This window comes from Mercenaria mercenaria, chromosome 2 (genome assembly GCF_021730395.1).
Source record: "Mercenaria mercenaria strain notata chromosome 2, MADL_Memer_1, whole genome shotgun sequence".
Lineage (NCBI taxonomy): Eukaryota > Metazoa > Mollusca > Bivalvia > Venerida > Veneridae > Mercenaria > Mercenaria mercenaria.
Window position 1 is genome coordinate 53,725,759 of NC_069362.1, and position 11,331 is coordinate 53,737,089.

Consider the following 11,331-nt stretch of genomic DNA (forward strand, 5'->3'; position numbering starts at 1 on the left):
TTGTGTGTGTGTGTGTGTGTGTCTGTCACAAAGCTTGTCCGTACTCGTCGAACATTTCTCATCCGATTTTCACCAAACTTGAACAAAATGTGTTTGACCATGAGACCTCGGCCAAGTTTGATAACTAGCCAAATCGGTCCAGGCGTCTTGGAGTTATGGCCCTTGAATTAGCAAAAATCAGCCTTTTTACTCTTTTCCGCACTCTAATTCAAACATTTCTCATCCAATCCTCACCAAACTTGAACAAAATGTGTTTGACCATGAGACCTCAGCGAAGTTCGATAACTAGCCAAATTGGTCCAGGCATTTTGGAGTTACAGCCCTTGAATTATTGAAAAATCTGCCTTTTTACTCTTGTCCGCACTCTAAGTCAAACATTTCTCATCCGATCTTCACCAGACTTGAACAAAATGTGTTTGACCATGAGACCTTGGCCAAGTTCGATAACTAACCAAATCGGTCCAGGCATTTTGGAATTACGGCCCTTGAATTACTGAAAAATCTGCATTTTTACTCTTGTCCGCTCTCTAAGTCGAACATTTCTCATCCGAACTTCACCAAACTTGAACAAAATGTGTTTGGCCATAAGACCTTAGCCAAGTTCGATAACTAGCCAAATCCGCCCAGGCTTTTTTGATTTATGGCCCTTGAATTACTGATTGGATCCACTCGTCCAGACCATCTAATTGGATTCACTCATCTAAGCCATCTAGAGACACTAGACATTTTTCATAGGGGCAGTTGTGGGAGACATGCGCTTTTCTCAAAAGCATCTCTAGTTATCTTTTATTCTATGTCTTTTTATGTTGCTTTAACATGTTTTCATATTTTATGCAAGTTAACTTATTCATGTCTTAACCAGTGATTTGGTTGCTTTCTGTTTTGTTGTTATTTATAACTTCAGGTTTAATTTTGATGAATGTGAGCATGTAATAGTGCAGTTTTGTCTAACAGTCGGCATGAATTAACTACATGATCTCCCATTTAAGTAAGTATAGTGTTTCTGAAATAGACTTAAGACTCACAAAGTCATTGCCTTTAACTTAACAGAGTTACCCAATTTATGAACAAACTGAGTTTCTTTACTTATATTTCATATCTGTAGCATTAGACTGAAAGATTAAAATTTTCTGAAATATCTTTTAATTTCTAGTTCCAGGCGGGCTGTTGTGATTCGCCTGTGTTTGTAATCGGTAGTGCTTTGTCAGCAGTTTGATTTATAGACCATCAAAATCATATATAATTTATTGTCAAATCTTACTAAAACATGGTCACAATGTTTGACCTTAGATTGGTTTGATGATTGGCTGTCAGGAGTCAAAATGTAAGTCACAAAGGAAAATCTTAGAAGGGTTCCAGAGGCCACATTTTTAACCTGATGTTCTTGTAACTGTCAGAAAAGTAGGTCAAGTTTGAAACTTGGATATTTGAAGTAAAAAAAAAGAAGATCAAGGTCGCAGGCTCAAATAGTAAAAACTAAAAAAGGCCAAATTTTCTTCTTTATTTTCTTCTTTATCTTTCTGAAAATTGGTCAGTATGTGGTTTTTTTTAGCTCCCATGAACTTTGTTCAGGGTGAGCTGTCAGTAAAGGTGGATAGTCTAGCATCTGTTGTCCATTGTCCTGCCTCCTGTGTCAACATTTTTACTTAAACGTCTTAACCTCTGAAACTTCTAGTTAAAATTACACCAAACATGGTCAGTAGCATTCTTGCATGGACTTCTTTCAATTTTGTTCAAACAGTTCACCTTGGCCACTTTTAGGGGCCTCCAGAGGTAAAAATGGAAATATACCTTAAAAGAACTTCTTCTCATGAACCCCTTGATGGATGTTCATCAAACTTGGTCTGTTGCATCGTTATAAGGTCATCTCCCAAGTTTGTTAAATCAAGGACGTTACTACCATTACACACTATATACATGTGTGTATAATATTTTGTCAAAGTACCACCCTAAAAAGCAGCCAAACTGCACCAACTACAGTCAATATTTCAAAAGTTTTCTCCCACCAGTGGGATGCACACCGCCTCCAACACCCACCCCCTTTATGTTTTGGTACGCCCTTGCGAATAGGGGCACTTGGCCCCTGTGAATAAGGGCTGCTAGTGCCAAAATTAGAAATACCTCATAAAGACTTCTCATAAACTGCTTGGTAGATCTTCATCAAACTTGGTCTGTAGCATCATTATAATGTCCTCTCCTAGGTTTGTTTGGATTAAACCACTAGAGCTAAAATAGAAAAAAAACCTTTAAAAGACTTCTTCTCAGGAACAGCCCAAAGGATCTTCATCAGAATTTGTCTGTAGCATTGTTATAAAGTCCTCTGCCAATTTTATACATATGGGGTCCCTTTTAGGGCCACTAGAGATTAAGTTACATATACCTTTAAATAACTTCTCTGAATCTCATGGATTGTAATACTGTTATAAGGTCTTCTCTTAATTTGTTCAAATGGGGACGATTTGCCCCTTTTAGGGACTACCAGAGCTAAAATTACAAATGCCTTTAAATGACTCCTTCTGATGAACCACTTGATTGATCTTCATCAAACTTGATTTTTAGCATCATTATGAGGTCATTCACCAACAGTGTTCAGTTGGGGGCACACTTGAACCTTTTACACAGGTGAGCGCTTCAGAGTCAATGACCCTATCGTTTGAAAATTCACAAAAATGACAATTTCTCAAAACTGTTTACAAATATTGCTTTGAAACCTTGTAGGATGGTTCAAAAACAAATTTTACACCCTATGTTGAATACTCTCCCCCTAGTGAACTTAACCTTGAAGAAATTAGGATTTTTTAGATTCTTTGACGCTTTTGAAAAGTTCACAAAAACACAGTATATAAACGAACTGAACCCCAACCGGATCTTGCAAGCGGATTTCAGTGTCAGCCATTTTGCGTCGAGACAGCTGAGCCCTTACCAAAGAAAAGGGTCTGCAGTGTACTCTTGCTGCGTATATGTGGCATACTTGTCGCGTACATGATGTGTACTTAATTCTTGGACTTGAAATAGTACGCAGGATATACACCGCATATACACGAGTAGCACGTTTGTAGTACACTTTTGATATGCAAATGAGCTCTGTTGCGTACTACCTGCCGCGTACATGCTGCGAATATATAGTACGCAGGCAGTACACTGGAGAAATTAAGTACGCGGGAAGTACACCGGAGAAATAGTACACAGCATGTACGCGGCACATACACTTTTCACATGCAAATAGGCTCTCAGGTGTACATGCTGTGAATAAGGTGCAAATTATGTATTCTTTTCTTGTATTTTTGCATCGATATATTCTTTACACATTCAGTCAGTACAACTTTGTGCAAAGACATTTAGGCAGTGGAATGCAATGTATTTTAAGTAAAGTAATGAACTTAAGTTTTAAGCCAAATCAAAATGTAAAAGAAAAACATGTTTATTTATTACTATAATTGAAAGAGAAGTTGAATTACTAATTAATATAGAATAAGTTTTGCTGTGGCAAGTTTGTTACATTTAAAATTATAACCTAAATTATAATACATAATATTTCCTTTATATATACTGGTATGTAAGTTGTCTTAATCAAGTTGCTAAGTTATGAAAAGAACAATTATAATTCAAAAGTCAAACACAGGTAAGTCACGGTGCACAATCACGTGGTTTATGACGTCATGCTGTAGGTATCGCGCCAAGCATTTTTTGTCAACAAAGCGTCGATTCAGGAAGAAAATTCGTCGTAAGCATTTAGTTACGAATTTTTGTAAAATGTCTTTAGTATGTTGCAAGTCCGTTTATAAATGCGTACCTCCGATCATACTGCATCTGCCCGTGTCTGCTTTAGTTTGGCTGGAAAACGGGACAAACTGACAAAAATATCAAAATCGCTCTTGCTATCGCTCCAAGCTGATTCCAGAACCGCATTAAAACCAGTTTTCTCTTGCTAAATTCTCAAGATGGCTGTTTTTATTTGTTACTTTTTGTCTCAAAACAGCCGCTGATAGATTATTTTTCACGTTAAAAGTGTAATTTTCAGGTAAACCCAAAGATAAAATATTTATGCTATTGCGGCAAGTTCTGAAAGATAATTGATATCGCAACAAGCTTAAAAAGTATGCTCTAGCAGGTAGTTCTAAAAGATAAATGCTATCGCAACAAACTGAAGCATTTATGTGCGACGACAGCTTGAAATGTTTGAGTGTGATTTTCAGGATAAATCAAAGGCTTTGAAGCAAAATAAATATGTTTATGTGTTAATGTAGAGCGGTATATTCGCGGGGCTATTATCAGCATGTTACAAGATTAAAAAAAGTGTAATTTTCAGGTAAGCCCAAAGATAAAAAATTTATGCTATTGCGGCAAGTTCTGAAAGATAATTGATATTGCAACAAGCTTAAAAAGTATGCTCTAGCAGGTAGTTCTAAAAGATAAATGCTATCGCAACAAACTGAAGCATTTATGTGCGACGACAGCTTGAAATGTTTGAGCGTGATTTTCAGGATAAATCAAAGGCTTTGAAGCAAAATAAATATGTTTATGTGTTAATGTAGAGCGGTATATTCGCGGGGCTATTATCAGCATGTTACAAGATTAAAGGTTAGTCGTCAAAGAAGACTAATAAAACATATAAGTAACAACAGTTCTTATGTTTGTAATTTAATCTGTGATTTACAACGATTTGATTTTATAGTTCAAGGTATAAGTTTTGTTACAGTAGTCATTAAATACAGTCACAACTGGCCAGGCGTCAACAATCCGTCTAATACATCGCCCACTCACATGCACGCTTGAACACACACACGCTTGAAAAATCGCCCATGCCCTTGCACTACCTCCTAAAATGGCCGAAATGCATATATGTATCAAAACTTCTAAAAACTGCATTGATCTTTTACGTGAGGTGAAAAAAAAACACAGAAAAATGTTTCTATTTGCCGCCATTTATATATATATATATATATATCATTTTAGGCCATTAGTGCAGTTTATTTCGTTTATTTCCGGGTGTATAATATTTTTGTTACGGAGATGTCCATAAGTGTAAGCAATATATGATGGAATTCATTGGTTGAAATTTACTTTACTCAGCCTTCTTTAACAAACAAACAAATTGACGTCACATTTCTTTTAATGCAAAATCAGAATTACGGGATTGAGAATTATTGACGAAGTCTTTCGATTTTCAGAAAAGAAAACGTACTGTTGATATATTAAGCCTTGTTCACTTTATTTACAGATAAACATTGGGTCTTTAAGAAAAACAAGCTAAAGCGATCACTGGCTAAACAATTCTGGCATTATTTTGCAAAGTAAATATAAAATGAATGTTCAGAAAATTCATTCCACTTTTTCAGTAGCTAAAATTTAGTGGATATATACACACCTTTAAAATTGTAGGAATTGTAATACAGAGGAAACAGTTTGCAATTGATACAACTATGCTTCGACATGTGGAGCAGTTACTGGAAGAAATTATTTTGAAGTTTCGAAATATAAAATTTTCATGTCGTATGTTACATTCACAGTCATTGGCAAAACTGGTGTAAGCGTCTAATTTCATCCGAAATCCATCATTACAGAAATAATATACATATTTTAGATACTATAAACACATCTTTAAAGTTTACAAATGTAAAAGTTCTTTTAGCACATTATGAACTATTGAAAACGGGATTTCTTACTTTCAATATAGAGACAAGGTATATGTAAACCAAATATTCATAGGAACGAATTTTCGGGAAATGATACATTATTTTACATTCATATGATAAGTGTGAGTTTTATCTTGTTTACGTATGATTATACATGAAGTTACATGTCTTTAAAAATAATAAAAAGGAAGCTGAAGGTTCTGGAATGTGTTAGTTGTAAAATATTACAAATGTTTAAACGACCTGACTCAGGAAAAGTTCAATCTACATCATGATACATAGCCTTAAAGGCTTACGAGAGTTAACTGTGTAATAACTAAAACTTCCAACATACAAAATTTCTTCAAACTTGGTCTATTTACTCGTGACAATGTCTAAACTAGAATTTTGAAAGAAACGTCTTATGTCAGCAGCCTTGAATTTTTAGTCGAAAGGCAGCCAAGTAACACACAAACATGCTGTGTATCATCAGTTGTCGAGTCCAATTCTAACGCTCGACGAGATCATAGTTTGCATTCATTCTGCCTTGCACTGCTGTCCCATCGAACACAAAGTGGTCCCCTTTAACAGCATTCCTGTCTAGGCTCACTTTAGCTACCTTTTTCATGCACAAGACCCTAGTTCTCTCTGAGCGATCGAGGTCGTAGTCCCTGTAACAAGCAAAAAGGCAAAAACTGGTAAAGTCTTATAAGATCAAAGATGACTTATTATAAATGCAGATGTGACATGTCGTGTGCCTGCTATAACATGTCGCCACGTGATTAATCCCAAAACAAATGAATATATACATCAGTGTACTGCTTACGGCGTTGCCAAGGGCGTTGATAGTTTTGTTTTACTCATACTTCGTTATAAACTGACTCAAATCGAATGTTGGTTCTGTTTGTCTTTTTTTTCTACGGATCTCTTCAGTTTTTCAATTACCGGTATTTTGTAACACGACGGCGTTTCTTATGAAGTTTGTTTGCTTTGCCGGTGTAAATGTTATTTCAGTGAGTTTACAGACTAGAATTCCCCCTATTGTTGTCATTATTGATAATTATAATGATATTATTATTATTATTATTATTTTGAATAAAGGTTATTACCTGTCTTCCAATGTACAACGCTTATTAGTGGGCACACGCTGTATGGATCAGTCTTCTGCTCGTTGCTCATATTTGTCCACCAGATTGCAAACAGTCTTCCGGCTAGTTTGATAGTAAAAGGACCTGTAAAATAAGAATAGCACGTATAATCCAATGTCATATTTTCTCAAAATAAAAGTATCAAATATTTCATTTAGCATTTGCATTATCATTTGACCAGTTTCGGTTTAGGTGAAAGAGTGATATGCGTTGATTTACTTATAAATACTATGGGAAAACTTGACTTAAAATAAGAATATCATTTCAGCTTGTTGCGATATCATTTATCTTCTAGAACTTGCCGCAGTAGCATACTTTTCTATCTTTAATTTTACCTGAAAATAACACCATTAACGTGAAAAATAATCTATCAGCGGCTGTTTTGAGACAAAAAGTAACAAACAAAAACGGCCATCTGGAGAATTTAGCAAGAGAAAGCTGGTTTTAATGCGGGTCTGGAATCAGCTTGGAGCAATAGCAAGAGCGATTTTGAGATTTTGGTCAGTTTGTCCCGTTTTCCAGCCAAACTAAAGCAGACACGGACAGACGCTGTATGATCGGAGGTACGCATTTATAAACGGACATGCAACATACTAAAGACATTTTACAAAAAATCGTAACAAATAACTTACGACGAATTTTCTTCTTGACTCGACGCTTTGTTGACAAAAATTGCTTGGCGCGATACCTACGGCGTGACATCATAAACCACGTGATTGTGCACCGTGTAAGTATGAAGTAAATAATTATACTACATGAATATTTTAACTTCAGTTAAAATACAAAAAACAAATTCAACTTACAAAACTTTGATACTGTATGTTAGTCCTTTATTTTAGGATATTTTACTCTAAGAGACTGTTGTCATTTTAGCTCCAATTTTCAAATAGACAGGAAGTTATTACTGCCCTTACAGAAGAAAAAGGCCTGCTGCGTACTCTTGCTGTGTACATACAGCGTATATGATGCGTACATGATGTGTACTGAAATCAAGGGCTTTAAATAGTACGCAGGATATACACCGCACATACACCGATAGTACGTTTGTAGTACACTTTTGACATGCAAATGAGCTCTGCCGCGTACTACTTGCTGCGTACATGCTGTGGACTATATAGTACACAGGATGTACGCTGGAGGAATTTAGTATGCGGGAAATAGTACGCAGCATGTACGCGGCACATACACTTTTCACATGCAAATGAGCCTGCGGTGTACTACCCCTGCGGCGTACATGTTGTGTACTCCTGCGGCGTACATGCTGTGTACTCCTGCGGCGTACATTCTGTGTACTCCTGGCCCGAGTCCTGCGGCGTACATGCTGTGTACTCCTGCTGCATACATGCTGTGTACTCTTGTGGCGAAACTGCTGTGATAATGTAAATTCCTTACCCCACCAACTTTCTTATGCAAATGCTGATCATTTGGACAGAAAAAAACAGAAAAAAGATAAGTGACATGCATCAATAAGTATTTACCCTTACCAAAATAATGTAGATTGATGTTATCAAATAAATTAGTATGCTTTTCTTCATCCACTTTTCAATGAAATAAATCAATTTTTGTAGCATGTAATTTGGTAAACATCTGAAGAAAATGGCGTAACTGCATCAAGGGGAAACAACTTTAATGCAACTAAATATAAGTGTTATAAATTTCGAAGTATCTGCGGTGTACATGCAGTGTACTATTTTCTTGTACAAGTCCCTCCTGCGTACATGCAGTGTACTCCTTAAATTTTCAGAGTCTGTGGTGCGTACTTGAAGTGTACTAGTGACCTCCTGCGTACATGCTGTGTACTCGTCGGAATAGTACGCGGCATGCGGTGTATGTAAAATGTACTCCTCTGGCATACTACTGTGTTCGCGGCATATACACAGCAAATACGCAGCATGTACGCCACAGAGGCTTGCTTCTGTAAGGGTGGGCATGCTCCAAAGAGATCACATGATGGGTCTAATCTATAACCAGAGTTGCTAGAAAAATCTGTTTTCTTGCTGTGTATATGAAGTGTATTTCTGAAAATTTCAGTCACTGTGCCGCATACATGTTGTGTACTACTGTCTCCTGCGTACATGCTGTGTACTCTGTGAAATAGTACGCAGCATGTACGCAGCATGCAGTGTATGTAAAACATATTTCTTTGGCGTACTACTGTGTTCGCGGCATGTGCGCAGCAAGTACACATTATGTACGCCGCAGATGCTTGCTTCTGTAAGGGAGTTAAAAATTAGTGTTCATGAGGATACTGTTGAATGATAAGTAAGTCAGTCTGTATATATAGTGTCAATCTGTATATATAGTGTAGCCAACAAATTTTATTGTTGACCTATAATACGCAAAATTATCATTTTTAGCATTAAGACAATAAATTCATGAAACTCGCCGCAGGCTAGAACGAGATCAGCACTACACACGAATGAAAATTGGGTTTTATCATGTTTAGATTGGTTGAACACGGAGTTTTGAGTTTGTACCGCTGCAATTAATTAATAAAAGGTATTATGGTTATTTGTTATATGAATAAACAATTTTGAACATAAAAACAAGATTTAAAGCCAGGGTGTAAAATAGGCCTACTGTATGTTTCTTGCCGGTGATTCTGAACCTTGCGAGTTTACGAGATCTATCTGTACCATGTCTTGGGAGTATTTTCAAAGATTCTGTACGTTTCTTGGGAGAAGAAATTTATGATTTAAAGCATTTTTTTGGTTTATTTTCAGGCAAAATGGAAGATTTCAGCTGCTCAAACTGCAAGTTCCAGACAACAAACTTTGGCGATATCATTTTTCACAATTTGGAAACCCATGACTTCAAAATTATTCCAAAAGATTTAAAACTCGAAAAGGACTTTAATTCCAAATAATGACACAAAAACAGTCAGAGTTTCAAGGCTAGAAGACGTTTCCCCAATTAAAAAAGCTCCAAAACCAGAAACACCAGTGAAAGATGTTCACAAATTGCTGGAAGAATCTGAGAATATTGAGAGTTCAGATGAAGATGAAGATACTATGCAGCTTACTTTCCAAAATATGACTTTGCTAGAATCCACATCTTCAGTGCAAACAGACCCTTGCTTTGTCTTGAGCACAGACTCATGCGAAGAATGTGATATGTTCACAAATGAAAATATTATTCAACAGATCCTTGATGTTTTAGACTACCTTAAATAAGAAAATCAAATGGAAATTTACATAAAATTTACAACATTACTTGTGGAACGGAAGATTCCTTTATCGAATATTGCTTTTTTGTTATTTGCTGATGTGGTAGAATGGTTTTCTGTGGACAGTACCCGAAACGTGAGTTACTCAGAAGTGAAGACATTTTGGCGGATTGGATTAAAGCTGTTCAAAGGAAAGTTCCTCAGGTTTATGTCAGGATGGAAAAACCGGGGTCAGGAACTAAAGGGTGATATCAGACCAGAAGATTCTGTCATTAATTTTGCTGTGCCATCACTGACTTGTCTAGAAGAATCTCATTTGGCTGAAAAACAATCAAATGCTGTCCAAAGTTATGATGGGAAGATACTGTTGAAGTTGAAGAAATGTGCGAAGTTTCAACCAAATACCTTCAGTTTTCTTGGAGATATAAAATTTCATGCAAAACATTAAGCAAAGCATTACGCCGACGTCGACACCAACGATGATGCATGAACATGTGAGTAGAATAGCTCAGACTATTCGTTGAATTATCGAGCTAAAATACAAAAGAACAGTGATTGCAAATGCAGAGGAGACATGTTACTAGTAGATATTATATCATATCAAGATATAATTTCTCTTTCCATAATCAGTTACCAGCTTCATGTAAATATTTTCGTTTGCAGGTAGGGATGCGTTTAGGCAATAACCAGTCATTCTATGTGCAACTAAATGCTTAACATTACTTATAGTATGTATAGTACCAGAAAACAACTTTAGATGCGCCATATAATTGTTGTGGATACAATAACTTTACCTTTGGTACGATGAAAGACAAAAAAGTGGATATAAATGCAATGGAAATCCCCCTATGTGACTCGCAAGATATGGTTCAGTGAACTCACAAGTGAAGTTCAGATCATTAGATTGATATTTGCAAGAATGGTTCAGTATTCAAACAGTCGCCTTGTTTACTTTCCATAATTTTCTGCATAACGCACATGTCCTGGTAGGTATATGTCGCCGGTTTAGTGAAGGAAATACATTTAAACAACACCTCAAACACGAGTATTGGTATAGGTAAATGATTTTATGCATAAAATTCCTTGTGTAATCGGCGAGTGTTGAAATAAACGAAACACGTTGAGAAGAGTACAGCGTTTTATCGGCAATTATAGGATGAAAGCTGGTAAAGAATGTATTTATCCGAAAAGATTTCTTGATATGATACAATCGTTTACATACTGCCTCAGCATCATTGCAACAAGTTGTTCTTAATTATTTAGATAGTCCCACCTATTTTTGTCAGTTGGATCCTGAAATCTGCTAGCAAGATCCGGTTGGGGTTCAGTTCATTTATATACTGTGAAAAATAACACCTTTACAAAAAATTGTTAAAGATATAGTTTTGAAACTTTGTAAGAT